Consider the following 18060-nt stretch of genomic DNA (forward strand, 5'->3'; position numbering starts at 1 on the left):
GGTTAAGCGTCTGACTTCATTTCAGGTCATGATCTCACAGTTCATGGGTTCAAGCCCCGCATCAAGCCCCTCTCAAAAATAAACACTAAAAAAAAGAATAATCTACATCACTCTCAAGGATGTCTCTGCTCCGTCTTTACCTGTCTGTGATATTGTGATTTATAATAAGAAATATATTGGGGTACCTGGGTGCCTCAGTCGGTTGAGCATCCGACTCATGATATCAGCTTAGGTCATGATCCCAGGGTCATGAGGTCATGAGATAAAGCCCCATGTTGGGCTCTGCTCTGGACATGGAGTCTGCTTAAGATATTGTCTCTCTCTCTCTCCCTTCCCTCTGTCCATCCCCTCCCCCTCAAAATAAAACAAAGATAGAAATACGTACTTGGTTTTTGTCCTCCCTTCTTTATCTAGTGAAACTTTACCTGGTGGACACATCAGATGGCATGTAAATGTCCCTTTCTCAGGAAGGAGTCATTACCAGTGCCCTGGCTCCAAGTTCCACTGCTCTTCACAGCCTCAGTTTCATATCCGTCTGTATGATTATTGATTAATGTTTCCTCACCTAGTCCATGTGGGCAAGTGGTGTCTTTTTTTCCCTTAATATTTATTCCCAGAACTTAGCATCATACCTAAACACGGTAGATACTCAATATATATTTGAGTGACTAAAAGAAGGCTATCATAAGTTAGTAGGCAATGCTACTATTTACATGCCAGCAAAGTTCTAAGTATGTTATAAATATAACAATCTCTGTAACAATCTGTGGGGGTGAGTAGTGTTTCCCCTATTTTATATATGAAGAAATTCACCTACGATCTCAGAACTAGTAAGAGCCACAATTTGAAACCCAGGGAGTCTGGCTCCAGAGCCTGAACCTTTAACCACTATGTTATTCTGGCCTGTGTTGTTCTCCCATGGTTGAGTAAATCCACAAATTTCATTTGGTGCTAGATTCTTATGTCGTGCTTTATTCCTCTTAATTGTAATGAACTGTTCTCAACAGGACACTAGAAAGTTTCTGTGACAAAATGTTTTATCTGCCAGATAGCACTTTAGTAATACATATCCCAAATGTTAGCAAAAACAAATTGTACATACATTTTTTTTAAGTTTTATTTATTTTTGAGAGAGGAAACACAAGTATGGGGGAGGGGGTGGTACAGAGAGAGAGGGAGACACAGAATCCAAAGCTGGCTCCAGACTCTGAGCTGTCAGGACAGAGCCTGATGTGGGGCTCAAACTCACAAACTGTGAGATCATGACTTGAGCTGCAGTCAGATGCTTAACCGACTGAGCCCCCCACACCGTGCCCCACAAATTATACATATTAATCAAACTTCGGTGGCAAACCAATGAAGAATGGACAAGATAGTGCGTGAGTTTGAGAATTGCTGGTGTACTAGCTGATAACAAGTCTTTGATATACTCAATCATTCCATCCTCTTTAATGGGATATGTATAAAACTTTGCCCCCCATTCCCCTGAGAAAAATGTCTTCCTGGAGTTGGTGGCATGCTTCATCTTTCTGCTTGGCAAACTTTTCTTCCTGGGGAGAAGCAAGGCCTCCTTCTCTCCCTAGTGACCTCAAAACCCCGTCTCTGTCATTTGCAATGGTCAGAATAATGTGGGCCCCTATCTCAAAAGGGCAAGGGCAAGCTTATACTCAGAGATTTTGATTTCTTTACAGCTGGATTCCTGGGTTCTTGGTACTTTTCAAAATCATGGTCACCCCCTTGAAGGAAAATGCCAGCGATAATTAATCCAGGCCTTCTTAGGTAACTGGTACTTTTTCACTCTTCTAGATAGAATTAGAGGTGGTCTACCATCCCTGGAGATGGTCCGGTGCCTTTTTCCTGGAGATTTGTTTGGCTTTGCCAAGGTCAGTTCATGCAAACCAGCGGGCATAAGGGAACCATGTAGGCATAGGTTCATGGACTCCCTTAGGATGAACTTAGCCAGATCTCTCACCTGAGCTCAGGCTACTGCCTTTCTCCCCTGCCCCTGAAAACCCAAGCTTACTGGACATGTTGCCTCTCTTCTGTTTGCCTCACCTGCAACCCCCTGCCCAGATCCATTTCCTAAGCTTTGTGCCCTGCTCTGTTCCAGGCAGACTTGGCCATTTGGATTCACTGGAGTCTGCAGGGGATCTGGGGATGGGAAGAGAGGGGTGTCTTCCTCCTCCTAATTGACTGAGGTCCTGACAGTGGCTGGGGTCCTCTGTGGCCATAGTTCCCATGAGGTTGCCTTTCTACCTCAGGGGGGCTCCAGTAAAACCAATTCCTCCCCTCCCTTCTTTAGGCTGAGGGGAAATACTGGCTTCCCACAGTTTCTAGTCCCTGGACACCTCACCACCTTTTGTGGTCCCTTTACCCTTACCTACCTCAATCAATAATCCCTTCACTGAAGTCTCTTCAGTTAAACCCTTTCAAGTGTGCCATCTTCCTACTAGTACTCTGGAGCTTTCCAGGTGCATCTTTATGGCTTTCTTGATATGTTTATGGTCCTTGACATTTCTGGAGAACTGCATTGGCCTGGGCAACCTCTGCTACGTCCAGCAGCCCCTGCCATCTCCTGGCCTGTGGAGATTACCTACATCACTCTGAGGACAACTCCTGCACCTGTCGGCCCCTGAGCCCAGGACTCTCGAGGGAGGGAACCAAGGTGGGGGGGATCCATGAGATGTCAGTGCCCATAATGTCCTCTGGGTCAGACTAGATCTTTATTTCCTCAAGGCTTCTCATGGCCTCATCCTCTCTCCACCTCTAGCCCCATTCATTCAACAGACCTGTATGGGAGACCTGCAGGGTGCAGACACACACTGACCACACAGCCCTCCCACCCGCTGTCATGTCAGCAGTTCACTCAGGTGATCTTCCTTGTTCCGTTTCGCGGTGTGTATGCTCCTGGGCAATGACTCATACTTGAAATCGACATTTGCTCACAGTTAAAACCTTCAAATACTGGAGGGGTAAAAATTGTCTACCACTTATAATTCCCTGGCCAGTCTTTCAAAGAGGCAAACCCAGTTGGAGGCAACCTCCTTAAGGCATACAGCCCTTTCCTATTTCTGACTATGGGACATTTAGATTGTCTGGGCTCCAGCCCTTTCATGTGGCTCCCAAGGAATTGGACCTTGATGACAGCCACGAGCATGCCTCTAGGTATGGCAGTGCAAGGACCTGAATGACCTTGGGTCTTGTAGGGGTCCTTGTTCAGACCCAGGACACTTTTCCTGACAGATAGGGGGTGACTTCCTCTGGGCTGCACTGGGGACAGCTGCCAATATGGATGACAGCAAAGACATTACTTGGTATGCAGCCTGCAGAGGTTAAATGTATTCATTTATATGACAATGAAACATTTTAAATAACCTAAATGTCTACCAATAGGAAATAAGTAAGTTGGAGTGCATGTTAGTACAGAATACTATACTGCCATTAAAAATAATTTAATGGGGGCGCCTGGGTGGCTCAGTCGGTTGAGTGTCCGACCTCGGCTCAGGTCAGATCTCACGTTCGTGGGTTCGAGCCCCGCATCAGGCTCTGGGCTGACGGCCAGCTCAGAGCCTGGAGCCTGCTTCCGGTTCTGTGTCTCCTCCTCTCTCTGCCCCTCACCCTCTCATGCTCTGTCTCTCTCTGTATAAAAAATAAATAAATAATTTAAAAAAATTATTAAAAATAATTTAATGGATCTCTGGGTACTGATATGGAAACATACGGGTCAGTATGAAAAAAGCATTTTCAGGATAACAAATATAGTTGAATTCTGTGATATAAAAATATTTGACAGATGCATATATTTTTAAAAAGTCTAAGTGTGTGTATGTGTATGTGTATTACATATATATGTGTATATTTATCATAAAACAGAAATGAGAAAAAGCTCTACCAAGAGTGATTACCTCCAGAGGCAGAAATAAGAGCAAAAGAGGTGATGAAGAATTTCTTCAAATTCAGGGAGGTGGCACATTTCTGAACATTTGGATCTTCACAGTAAGAATGGATTTACATATCAGATAGTTAACTCTTCTTCCCCCAAGAGAAGAGAGACAAAGAAAGAAAGAACTATTATTAATGCAGAGGAAGGGAGGGCGAGGGGGCGGGGCAGTCACTGAAAAGGCTCTTTCATTTTTCAGTCTGTACACTTCTGTGTTCTTTGAATTTGTGCAGTAGGAACACACTCATGTGTCTCTGGTGTAGCTATTTTTTATCATGCAAAGGCTCATTGATGTACCCAACAGCTAGTATTTTTGTCTTCACTCTGCTGGACACTGTGCTCTACCCTTGATCTGCTATAATCCTCACAGCATTCTGTGAGTTGCATATTATCATTCTATTTTATAGAAGAGGAACCTGGGGCCCAAGGCCGATTCCGTAATCTGCCCAATTGCCCATCTTGCCAGCATATAACAGAGCTGAGATCCCAGTAGGTCTGCCTGATTGTAAATCCCATGTTCTCACCTCCTGCTGTAACCCATGTGCCAGGCATGGTGGGGGGTACCAGCAGAAACGAGGCTTCCTGTGCTCATGTAAGTGGAGCCCTGTTCAGATGGAAAACACGAGAGAAAGGTGAAAGAAATGAACAGATTGAGGAAAACAAGCAGAAACATTTACTGGAAAGAAATGCTCAGAGAAATAGCCCTCATAAAGTTGAGTGACACCAGAAAGGCAGTCAGAGGTAGTTTGGTGTGCCAGAACACCCATAAACATTTTCATTTGGTTCTGCACACCCAGACGCCTCGTGTCATACTGCAGCTCTGTCCAGATGATTCTAATAATAGCCTAATGGAATTCTGTGGTTGGAGGAGACGGGGAGAGGTCACTGAGTCTGTCTTCTGCCTGCAGAAGGGAGTAAGTGCTCTTTTTGTGGGAGACGGGAGGCAAGGAGTAACTAAAATTGCTAGATCAAAGTCAGTTCCCCACCCTACCCGATAAGCCAGCAAAGGAGCGGAACCATGCACTGGAGTCCTGGGCACCGACAGTCTCATGAGTCAGCATGTGGAAAATTGTATTCATACTGCAGCTCTTTACAAAGGAAACAATTGCTGGCTCCTCCTTTCCAGCTGACAGACATCTGCTCGGGGGCAGGGGGGTCAGCTGGGGAAATGAAAAGGAGTCACTAGAACGCCCCTTCTCCCACAGTGGAGTCTGGAAGAGGAGTGGGGACCACTGGAAGGAGCTGGGTGTTAGTTGTTCATGCATCATTGGGTCCCTCTTCCTTCTTCATCAGGACCTGGCTCTGACAGGACACTAGATCAGGCAGAGTGTGTTACGAATGATTAAGGGCCTTGCAAGAGATTAAAAGAATTATATTTGTAGACTCCATCTAGCCAAAGGCTGAAGGGTAATTGCTGGTGATTCTCTGAATAGCTTTATGCATGAAAAATAGAGAATTACTGGAGCTGGTCCTAGAGCTTAGGGCTTTGAATAATGAGACTGTAATGCAGAAACAAGTTCTCTGAGGGAAAATGGCTCCTCAGTCATGGGCATGGAGACGACTGTTGAGTTGGGTATGATTTGAAAGAACATACAAGTCTGATAACAGTAATCCAGAAAGCAATCCTCAGGGCAAAGGTTAGCTGTGGGCCACTGTTGTTAATTGGGTCAGAGCTAGGGTGAGGTATTGACCTTCAGTTCAAAATAAACTCAGCAATCAAGGATAATAATATTTTAATGCCATATTTTTTAAAAATCAGAATGATGCTCTCAAAATGCCACAAAACATCCATGAGGAACAAAATATGCAAATTTTACATTTAAAAAAATTTTAAATAAAAAATGACAGGTTGAGCCATATTGCAGCAAGAGGCAAAAAGAAAAATATGTGCCCCTGCTTTAGTGGAAGCAAACTCCATTTGGGTATTTTCCAAATATGCTTCTTTGCTTGTCTCATTTTTAATTGACAGGATTGCCATGTTTGATAATTGCTCTTGACTAAGTGACAATCTTAAATAATTTTTAATTAATTTAAAGAGAACTAAAATGTTAATAAATTCCACTTGGGTATAAGTCAAATACTTAAAATAATGTTGTAAGTTTTAACACACCCACTTTCCAATATTTCAACAATTTTTCAACTACTTTAATGTTACGAAATTCATCATTAAAAAATGCTTATGGAGGTCCATAGTTTTCCTTCTGCCTCAGATTTCAACATGGCCCCGCATGGCTATGGTGGTAAATAAATCACATCAGATAGTCTCTATCTGAAAGTGAGGTATGTCTGTGTCAGACATGGGGGTGGGGGTGGGTTGCTGATTACTCCTCCCCTGAGTCTACAAAAGACCCTTCTACCTCTCTTGGGTCACCCTTTGGGATTGGAGACGCAGGAATGATCTTCTCTCACTTCACAACTTTCTCAGAGGCCATGAGATTATGGAAACCGGGGAGGCCATTATCTCATATCCATTGCTTGCCATGCAGGAGTCCCTGTCCTTTGGGAAGGGGTCACCTTGAATCAAAGGCCAAGGGCACATAGCACATACCTGATAAAGAACTATAGGTGTGAATTCTGTATTCCAAGCAACTTTAAGAAACACTGGAAATTCTTGGCTAGCAGAACCTTCCTGCAATAATGACACTTTTTCTTATTATTTAAAAAAAATACATGATATGCTCTCATGGTTCAAAATTTGAAAAGATAAAAAAGGTAAACATTAAGAAGCCCGTCTCCCATCCTTGTTTCACACTCTCTTCCTTCCTCCATACAAACAGGCAATAACATAGTAGTTTCTTGGCAATTAGGGCTCTTCAAAAATAGTATTAAAATAGGTTTTATGAGTTAGACTGGGGCCCACCCTTCTGGATGTGACTATCTAGCTGGTGCAGAATGCTAGGCAGAGCTGTCTTATCTTGCATGTAGTTGACACGGGCAGCTTGGAACCATTGTTGCACTCAGGTGACACCAGAGCCCACCGGCGGGGGCACCTGGGCCTCTCTTACAGACTGGCATAGTCTCCAGTACTAGTGCTACTGGATATCCCAGAGCCAAGCTAACGGGGAATAGTTCTGAGGCTGTCAGCATGGTTGGGGTTTTCCTCCTGTGACATCTTTGGTCTAATAATAATCTGCAAAGGAAAGGGTATCAGTGTTTCTTAGAAACACATGCCTAAATTTGTAATCTGTCCCACGTCCAACCACAAGCAGACTTCTGCATACTCAGGATTACACGCATCCCCACAATGGGAATGACATTCCAAACCACAAACACAACTCTTTGTTTTTGTGGTCACCATGTACCCTTATGGTATCAGTTGCTCCAAAGGCAACTGATTTCCTTTGCTTTCTTGGTTATGGTTGAGAAGCTCACTGGGAGGTGGGGACAGAGGAGCCCTTTTGTGGGCAAGGGTTCCACCAGGTTTCGAGCTGGAGCAGAAGCAGAAGCTGGGCCAGGAGAGATCTCAGTACAAACTGGGAGAAATGCTGACCAAACCACGGTGCCACATGAACTTTATAATGTGTCAAAGGCGTCTTCTCTTCACGCCTCTCTTGGTTATATCTCTACTCATCACTCTTCTCTATAAAGTTGTTTCCCACTGACTCACCCTCTAGGGCTTGCTGGCAGGCTCCCCACTCCTTCTGGTGTTCAGCCGAGGGGCCCCTCCCAGACTTTCTTACTCATTCCTGCCCTTCACAAGGCCCTGGAAACTTAGTTGAAAACTTGAGTGGAGTGTGATCTCCCAGGTGCCACAGGATGCCCTGAGCAAGGTGGATGAGGAAAGCACACTGAACCCCATGGCTTACTCTGGGCCCTCTGTTTCACTTGAATCTGAAAGAGCACGGAGACTGTAAAGAAAAACCAAACAGAGATGGTGGTTCCACCCTAGTGCAGCATGTCATTGTTGACCTAACCTAGAGCAGACATTTGTTGTTGTTGTTCAGTTCGACTAGTGCGAATGTGTTCTGCAAAGTCATGATGGCTGTGGGGGCAAATTTAAGAGTAAGAATCCACCAGTGGGGAGGAGGGGCAAACAGGGGTAGCCAGTGTTCAGAGAACAGGAAATGTTTAGAGGGCTCTGGAAAGATAGCCTGGGAAATGGTGGCAAGGATCAAACACTTAAATGCTGAAGGAAATCATGGGAAGGAAGGGCGAGCTGCAGTATGGGTTCTGAAGGAAGGCCACAAATGAAGCAAGATCCCAAGCACTTTTTCTGTTTTCCTCAAACCCACAGAAGCCTCTCCTTTCATTTGTACAATACATATCTGCACCTACTTCGCTGCAGGAGCTTAAGAATCAACCAAAATGATATATTTCTCTGCATATTTTTCTGTTTCCTTGGATTTCTCTTCCTCAATTTTTGAGAGAAAATATAAGGATCTAAAAACCCAAATGACTTTTCTCTGGAAGATGAATTTCCCTACTTGTAGTCCATTCCTATGTCCAAGGAACACTTTATACAGCAAATTTTCACAAACACCCATCATGCACATTCCCAAGAGTGACTGGCTGTTCTTCTGGTAGTGAGTGTGGGTAAAGACTAGATAATTATGTCATCAAGTTAGACAAAAACAGAGTAGAGTGGTGTTGTGTTGGCTTCCTTGACTACTTGACTGCAGCACTTGCTCTGTATGTATTTTTTAAGTCTACAATTTTGAGGCCACACTGATGGAATGTTCCTTTGTACTCTTGCTGCTGTCTGGAAATATTTGTTTTCATCTTATGGATTAAAGAGAGCTCAGATTTCTATATTTTAATAAATGTGACCCAGATAGTGGTAAACAGCCCACATTTCACCCATGCCAGTTCTGATATAATACAGTACATCTAAATAAGCCTTTTGAAATTCTGATGAGCTCAGGCAGGCTTATTACATTCTACTGTCAGGATTCTTGTTGTTAAATGTGACTTCTCCCAGGCCTACCCATAAACACAAACCACCTGTTGGGGGTGGGGGGCACAAGAAATATTTTCTTTCACAGCAAATTGAATAAATTTTAACTTCCTTCCTTCACACATAAAATGTTAGATATGTCTCATCCTACCAAATACCAATTTCTTTCTCCTGTGGGATGATCTCCCCATCTTCCCAAGGACTTGACATCGCCCCTCTTTCTCCTTTCTGCTGCCTTGATCCCTCCTTCTCTTCTGAGTAATTCCCATGTGCATAAAAAATAAACATGAAAAACTCCCCTTCTCTCATGTCCCCCAGCTACAGCCCCACAACTCTGGTCCCCATCTCACCCAAATTTTGAGAATGACTTCTCTGCCCACTGCCGAGGTCTCTGCTTTCATGGTGCCACTGAAATGGCCCTTGTCAAGACCTTCAGTGACTGCCATATTTTTGTCCTAATCCTTTCAACCTGACCACTGCTTCCTCCTGGACCCTAGCTTGGTTTCTGGTCTGCTTCTTTCCTCGTTTTCCTTTTCCCTACCCACATCTGCTTAGTCTGCCCCACCCAACCTTAAACGTTGGGGCAGTTCAAGGGTTTGGTCTCAGGTTCTGTTTTCTTCTGTCTACACCCTCTCCCTGGCTCATCTCACCAGTGCCCAGAAAGTGAAATGCCCTCTTTCTGCTATTGACTCCTAAATGTCTCTCACCAACTCAGATCTCTCCAGCCTAAGACTGGCCCACAGACCTACCTGCCTATGTGGCTTTTCCTTATTCAGTGTCTCCTGGATGTCCCAAGTCTGACCGATCCAAAACAAGGGATAATGTGCATTGATGAGCATTTGAGAATTAAAGGAATTTGTCCTTGTCTTCATACTGGATGATGATGCTGCTCATGAAATCTATGCATGTATGAAGTGTGGTTTAGGGGTGTGTGTGTGTGAGTTTGTGTGTGGCACCTAGAGTTCTACTCACACTCATAGTGTGTACAGTGTCCTGATTAGCATCTGTGTGTCATTTTTCCTGGGCTTATCTCTAGTGGACTATCTTTTCTTATTGGTTCTATGCTATTTTGAATTATGAGTCCAACACCAACAATCACCTATATCCCTTCCATACATTTCCTAGAATGTTGGGAAATGTTCTATAAACTGTGATAATAAGCTTTCTGGGACCACAGGGCTAGACCATACCCTTCCTGATGCAGGCGGTGAGAGGGTTTACTGTAAAAGAAAGATATTCTCAATGCCATCAATCCCAGAAGAGTTGGTTCAGGGCCTTAGATGTGAGGGAAACCATAATTCCTCTCTGTATTCAAGGTCTGGAGACATTTTAGGCAGGTCCCTGAATTACATGAACATAAGAAACATTTAAAACATTTTTGTTTAAATCAACTTACTCACTAGTCCATCTCCCACCCTGGCTGTCCCCTTAAATCCTAACTCATCAACCATGAAGCTTCCCATCAATGGGGGTGTTTCTCTGGAGCAAGAACACATAAGGGGCTGGGAAGCTCGGGCCAACAGCTCATCCTGTTGTACACTGGATTTACTAGGGGAGGTTTAAAAAAATTCTGATGGCCAAGACTTTCCCTGGAGATTCTAATTTATTTGTTCCAGGTGTGGCCTGGTCCTTAATAGTTTTCAAAGCTTCTAATGCACGGCTAAGGTTGAGAGCTCTACTCTGGACCATATTGGCACCAGCTTCACCAAATTTTTCACCACAGCTGGTTTCTAACAGGAAGATTTCAGCTCTAGAGAGCCCCAGGTTTGTATCTATTGAATGGCCCTTCCTATAATGATCTCTTTCCCCAATAAACTGTGAGTCCTTGGAGGACCAGGGCTGTGTCATTGCATCTGTTTATCTATGTCCAATACACAGTGGAGCTCAATAAATAAACGCTCACTCAGTGCATGGATGAACATCCCAAGAGAGTGAAGTTGATGGTTGCCACCAGTCCCCATGCCCTGGCATTCACCTTCAGAGACTCTGAACCCCCAGTGCACATTGGGTGTGCACTTGACATCACAATACATTCCATGCTTGAGTCTCCCAGGTTCCCACGCAGGGCACTCTCTGTGGAATTGTTCTCCCTGCTTTCATTGTTCTTCTGCTGCCTCCTCCATCGGGGCGGGGACACACACCACACAAGGTTGGTTTCCTATTTGCTGTGGCTGGGGACCGTCATCTCAGAATGCTTCATCCAGCCACTCCAAACCTGCTCTCCCACTGGCCCAGGAATGTGGTACCCTAAGCGCTGGAAGGTCTAGAACCTAATGGGTGGTTCTGAGAAAGCTCCTGAGGGCCCTGGAAGCAAGTGTTCCATGATGGATGGTTTCTCTTTGGGATGTGATGCTCAGTTGACATTGTCACCTGTTATTCTCTGAGTCTCAGGATGACATCATCTAGCTTGGGACTCCGGGTATGCTGGATGTACCAGCATCGTTTGTGCCCTGCTCTTGTGCAGCTCTATGCCTTGTGACTAAATCCTTCAGAAAGGGGTATCCTAACCCAGGGTCTTAGAGAGGGGGTCCATGACTTTCTAACATTGTATGTACAGTAGGGACACCTGGGGGGGCTCAGTTAGTTGAGTGTCCAACTCTTGATTTCAGCTCAGGTCATGATCCCAGAGTCATGGGATGGAGCCTGTGTCCAGCTCTGTGCTGAGTGTGGAGCCTAAGATTCTCTTCTTCCCTCTGTCTGAAGCCTGCTTTGGATTTTGTGTGTGTGTGTGTGTGTGTGTGTGTGTGTGTGTATGTCTCTGCCTCTCCCCCACTCATGCTCTGTCTCTTTCTGTCTCTCAAAAAATGAATAAACATTTAAAAATGCAAAAAAACAAATTTAAAAATAAAATAAGATAGTATGTAAAGTATTGCATCACCATGATTTAAGCACATCTCTCTAAAGCAAGAACCCCTCAGTTTTCTTCAGATTTAAAGTTGCCAGAGAAACTGCAAAAATTCTGGCCCATCGACCTCTCACTTTCTTCCCCACAGTTTTGACTTCCTGCTGATCTTAGAATGTCTTGGGAGACATAATGTCTATCATTATTCTGGCACAAAGATCTGGAATGAAGTTGTCTAGATTAGGCTAGCCTCTGTGGACATTGAAGGAAACTGTGGCTTATTTGGTTTTCTGACAACTTGGAAGGTAGAGGAATGTGTTAGTGGCCATCCTTCATCCTCCATCTTGGACACTGATATCGGGTGTGTGTGTGTGTGTGTGTGTGTGTGTGTGTGTGTGTGTGTGTGTGTTGTATAAGAGAGAGAGAGAGAGAGAGAGAGAGAGAGAGAGAGAGAGAGAGGGAGGCCTCCTCACACTGAGCACTGAGTGAAACAATCGGACAGGCAGCCGTGTCTCATTTTTCCTGTGCCCATCTCTGTCAGCAGATCCTGGTTTTCCCAGGCTCTGTAATGCTTATTCAAAATGGCTGGAATGGTGGACCAACCTCCTGCCACCAACATTCTCACCCCCTGCCCACCTTGAACACCTCACATAAGCCCCTATATCATCCCTTTCCCCAGGGTGGGTTCTGTTTCTTTCCCACAAGACGCAATACCCATCCCTCCCTGGGCAGTGGCTGTGGATGAAGGGAAGCATTGTCCCCTACCCAGGACAGGACGCAGCTGGTGGACAAGCGCCCGTACTGCCTGCGCAGCCTCATTCACCTTGGCTGCGGAAAAAGGGACAAGCAAGGATTGAAACAGGGAAGCCAGTGCAGGGACTGCTAAGGCTCTAATAAGACGGACTCGGAGAGGAGCTGGAGTGACCACACCCAGGGCTGAGTAACATCACAGTCAGCCTCGGCTGGCCTGGAGACACACGGTCACACCTGCTCTCTGCTCTCTCACAAGCTGGGACTCCGGTCCACGGCTGCTCTGGGGAGAGCAGAATGCATGGGGGCTTCTGTCACTGCCCTCCCTACTCTCCCAAGTGGGGTGCTTGCCAGCCCTCATTTCTGCTACCTTTCCCTACGTCGTCTTGTACATGTTCTTCCTACGGAGCTGGCAGGGGCATCCTTCATCAGGCTCTCGGTGCTGGTGGGGTGAAAAGGTGGGATAGTGCCAGGGGGCACTTTTCCTTGCAGGTGCTCTGCCCTGAATTTGGGGAAGTCCCACCAGTGTGAGGAGCATGGATATCCTGGGCTTTGCTGTGAAACTGATCATGGGGCCCCAAATCCACTACCTTCCTGCCCAGAATTTTCTATGCATAAATCTCACATGTATATGAACACCTACTTAAGTCCCTAAGGTACTGTAGCTGATGCCTGTCCTGGACGCCAGCATAGTATGAAAACGGCACATATAAGAATCATGACAATCACTTTAAAACAATAACTGGCATTTATTGGGCCTGGACCGTGCCAGATACATTGCTAAGCACTTCACACGGATTACCCATTTTAATCCTTCAGTACACCTGAAGTAGGTCCTGCTACTATGATATTTTACAGAGGAAAGTAAAGCCCAGAGAAGTTAAGTAACTTGCCGTAGGTCACAAGGTAAGTAAAGGTTTAACCTGAGCATCAAATCCAAGTCCATCTCCAAAGCCTGTGCTTATAACCCCTACCATGAGCTACCCCTAAAGGATGGCTAGAAAATCAGAGTAGTTCAGAGAGTAGATGATACAGGAATTCAGAAAAATGAAAAAATCAGGTAATAAGAGAAAGGGGGAATGGAGTGGGAACGAGAAATAATAATTCTAGAAAAGAAAGCTTTGAACTCTGCCACAGAAATCCATCAGTTCCACAAAAAGGAATATGAAGGAATTTCAGAAACCGTACTCCATCTCTCCACTCTAATAGGCCACCTCTGCCTGCAGCGTGGGAGCCCTTGGCCTTCTGCTCCCAACTCCAGCCCATGCTGGCTGGCTCCCGCTGGGTGCTAGCCACCCCTTCGTGTCTGCATACTCTGGGGATGCTCCACCCAGACCCTCAGATCCCTGCTCCTGGCTCTGTGTACTTTGCTTGTGAACAGCCTGCACCTGCGGCTTCCTCAGAGGCTGGCCTTGTGCTGACAAAGACACCTTCCCCTCCAGAGGCAGGAAGAGCCTGGGAATGTGTAAACCCCAAGCCACCTGTCGCCAAGGACTGATGGCAGATGAAAGTTCAGCAACCCTGCGTCAAGCTGTACAAAGGCTAAGGGGTAATTTCTACTCTGGAGCTCCTCAGGACCTGGGCTGGTGCCCGACGTCCCTGGAGGTCACATCCTTGCTTGGCCCCTTCCCTGCCTTGTGTACTTCCCCGCTCGCCTGGGAATTCTCATGCCTTCAGAATCGCGTGTGCACAAAACTCACGTCAGACTCTATTCTTGGGAGCCAGACTAAAGACAGTGCGGCTGTGACGTCCCACCAACACCTCTGGGAAGACCGAGTTAACTTGAGCTGACTGGATATCACACCAAGCCTGAGACTCTGGGGATATTTGTGGGTCAGAGTCCCTCATGGAAGGCAGCAGGACAGGAACGTGGACCGACATTCACACCCCCGCAGAATTGCCAGTTATGCACAGTGACTCCGGGGCTGACGGAGGCCCTTGCTTTCAGAGATGGAACTCCAGTTTCTGCTCTGTTCGTTTCCAAATCATAAGCCTGTGAGGGGCTAGAGTCGTCAGGAGCAGAGGAGAGATGAAGTGATTTCTGGAGGACAGATAAAGGGTGAGAGAGAACCTTCTTGGGGTGAGGAACAAGATGAACAATGAGGACGAGGTCCTCTTGGGACTTCCATCCTTCACTGGGGCCAGAACTGCAGCTGTTCACAGAAGGTCAGACCTCTTCCATCCACCTGCGGAGCTCTCACCCCGTGGCGGGGACAGCCCCTGAATAGGCGCTTTTCCTTCCTTCGGTGACTCCTATGCCACAGCACAGTGAGGCGAGAGTAGGTGGCGATTCCCACAGGGGTTACTTCACCTGAGAAGCCGTGTTCCCCGAGTTTCATGTAAGAAGGCTCTAATGAGAAGACACACAGTGCATGGAACTCCCTCAGAGGAGATTCGACATCACCTCCTACACACACACACACACACACACACACACACACACACACACACACATCCCTGCTCTATTCTCTCATGCGTGCATTGCCCTCAGTCAGGGCCTGCTGGGTCAAGGCAAGTGACCGGGTTAGAGGCCCACCGTAAAGCCAGAGTCCAGGGCTCATGATATTTCCTGCTTGAGCAAGCCCTCACTGGCAGCCTGGCAGAGATAACCACCAGCTCAGGTCACTGGAAGAGCGGTGGGGTTGAGAGAAAGAAAGTGAAGCACCGCAGGGCCTTGGGACCTGCCCGACAGCAATGCGCCACTCCCCAGCCCAAGAGTCATCTCAACTCTCTCCCTCCACACCTGCTCAGAGAGTATGACGTGCTGCCTGGGGAATGCAGGTGCCTCCCTCCCTCCACAGCCTGGCCACAGGGGAACAGCTGTTCCACCTCTGTGGAAAAGGAGTCTCTCCTTTGGCCGCAAAGGGGTGCCCTCGCCTGCCTTCTTCCTCATTCCTGAAGCTGTGGCAGTTCTTCCTCCCTGGGTGGTGCCTGGTGTGGTCTTCACTGGAGCCCATCCCCCACTCGTGGGTGTTCATCCATCAGGAAGCAGGAATGCGCTTCCTTCTGTCAGCCTGGGAAGGTCCTGGGGTAGGACACAGTTCCTCCTCCCTCGGCAGAACTTACACCCATACTTCTCCCCACGGCCTCCCCAGGCACCAAAGTAGGCTGAGAAAATCTTCAGCAGCAAAGGTGGAGTTCCTAGAGGTATATGTGCCTCCACTCAGGAAAGGCAGCACATTCAGATTCTCTCAGTAATAACTCACCCAGCCCTCTAGGCCACTGTGGATAGTTGTGTAGATTATATACACAAATACGGCCTGTGAGTCGATGAGTGGAGCCTGATATCCATCCAGAGCTTTATCTACCATGCTGTGTGCTCTGGTGCAAGATGCATTCTTGTTTTCACTGCACAAAAGCACCCCTTGCTCACTGGGCTATGTACCCACAAGGGGCACATTTTCCTAATTCATGCCAAGACTCCCTATCATCTAGCCTCTGACCCAGCAACCTTGTTTCCTGAGCTTCTTCTGCCTAGAAATGTTCTCATCCTTGCAGTCCTCAAAGGCAGTCTTTTCCTCTTCATCTCTTCCTCTTCTGTCTCGGATGGTCTAATGGGATCAGAGACCTACAGTCTACCATCACAGATGAGAAAATAATGCCCACGTGCCTTCATAAGTTCTGCCTTGGCAATGAACAGCAGCCTTCGTCAGTCTGGATGAAACTGTCAATGCCAGTTTGCCCGTCCACTCAGCCTGCTCTTCCTTCTTTTCCTCTCAGTTTCCAGCAGGATTTTTTTCCTATGAGGGTTTCTCTTGAAGTGAACAGGGACAAAACTGAAAAGACCCTCCTGCTCGTGCCACAGCTCTAAGAAATGTCAAGTGGAGCTGACGATCAGGCCTGGATCTGGTTCCACCTTGCTCTTCTTCGTTATGTTTATGTCCCTTTGTTGGGTCTTTCTCTGCTGAGCTGTGAGCTAGAAAGAAGCACCCCAGCTGGAGGCAGTGACCAGCCAAGAGCAGCTTAAGCAAAGGTCATGGAAAGCGCCTGATGTGCTAAATGGCCCTTGCCAGCCTCCGTCTGTCTGATGGGATGGAGGCTTACATACATCCCCCACAGATGCTGCCTGAACCTGTCCTTCCCAATGTTCTCTTTGCAACTTTTCTCCTCAGCTGTTCACAGGAAGCACAAAGTGAGAGTTTGTTCTTGCGTCATTGGAGCCCCTCAAGGTTGACTCTGACACCCTCACCTGGGCACATCTCCTTGGACCCCTCTAAGGGGTGGGAATGGAGGCTGGATAGAGGGTTTGGAGCTCATCTGCTCCTATGGGTTTGGGCATGCCCTGCAAACCCAGGCTTTACCAGGCACAAGGGAGGGCCCGGGCCTGTTCGTTCAGTGGGACTGAACGTACGTGTGCCCTGGGTGCCTGTTCCTGTCGTATGGGAGGCCTCAGCAGAGCTTAGAGGGATGGAAGGAGAGGCTGAGACAGACCCAGGACTTGGTGTGTAAACATCATTCTTCTCTAAGAGGAATTAGCGCTTCTTTGGAAAATAGCCAATTCTAGGGCTAGAGTGGAGAAAGTACACAAGCCTGGAGTATCTTGTGCCAGAAAGCAAGGAAGTACTCACAGAATAATAAGAACATGTCAAGGAGACACAGAAGCCAGCTTTAGGAAGCTCCCAGTGGACATGTCTGGAATAATTTGAGTACCACAATAATGATGGTAATGAATTATAATCCATTTGCTAAGATTGGAATCTTTGAGTCCATAGGGATATAAATAAGTCAATGAATAAATTGATGAAAAACAGGGTATTTACACAATAAAAGCTGGAATTACTTTCCTATAAAAATACTTATTCATTACAAAGGGGAAGATGATAATTTACAGTGGAGAAACTGGCAGGTCTCACTTCACTCAAGTGATCTAAGTTAACATCGCTGGCTAAGGGGGCAACTTGAAATTGTGTGCCACCTGATAAAACGCAAAGCCAAGAGCACAGCGTCAGTGCTTTGCCATGACTACTCAAGAGACTTAGCGTGAAATCTGTTTGTATGGAAGCATGAGACAAAGTTAAATTCTACAAAATAAAAGGCCTGTGATCTTCAAAAGTGTCAAAGGCATGAAAATCAAGGAAAGTTATACGAATTATAAAGAGACTCAAGAGACTTGACCATTAAGTGCAGTGGGATCTTTATCCAAATCATTTCACTGTAAAGAAGATATCTGGGCGGGGCAGCTGGGGCAGCTCAGTCAGGTAAGCATCCAACTTCGGCTCAGAGCATGGAGCCTGCTTGGGATTCAGTGTCTCCCTCTCTGCCCCTCCCCTGCTTACGCTCTGTCTCTCTCTCTCTCAAAAATAAAATAAACATTAATCATTTTTTAAAAGCAAATCTGGGACAAAAAGCAAAACTCAAACTTTGTGTAATAATTAGATGGTAATAATACATCAGTCTTCATTTACTGATGTCAACAGTTGTGGTTATGGAAAAGAATAACCTTGTTTTCAGGATATACACAATAACGCATTCAGGGGTGGTGGGGTATCATGTTGTGAATATACCATCAGCTGTTTCAGGGTAAAACAATACTGTCCTTGCATCTATTCTGTAAATTTGAGATTTCTTCCAAAGTTTAAAAAAATGCTTAATTAATTACATGAAACAGCACCTCAAATAAACTTCAGGATGGAG

At 46.2% G+C, this 18060-nt stretch overlaps 1 long non-coding RNA gene across 1 annotated transcript; it reads right to left on the minus strand.

The window, feature by feature from the left end:
* Positions 1 to 9578: 9578 nt before the first annotated feature.
* Positions 9579 to 10823, minus strand: LOC115290368. The gene is made up of 3 exons (XR_003908069.1): positions 10738 to 10823; positions 10025 to 10175; positions 9579 to 9631 (listed from the first exon to the last, which is right to left on the minus strand). It is a non-coding gene; the product is annotated as an uncharacterized LOC115290368 (long non-coding RNA).
* Between the last annotated feature and the right edge of the window lie 7237 nt (positions 10824 to 18060).

This window comes from Suricata suricatta, chromosome 4 (genome assembly GCF_006229205.1).
Source record: "Suricata suricatta isolate VVHF042 chromosome 4, meerkat_22Aug2017_6uvM2_HiC, whole genome shotgun sequence".
Taxonomy (NCBI): Eukaryota; Metazoa; Chordata; class Mammalia; order Carnivora; family Herpestidae; genus Suricata; species Suricata suricatta.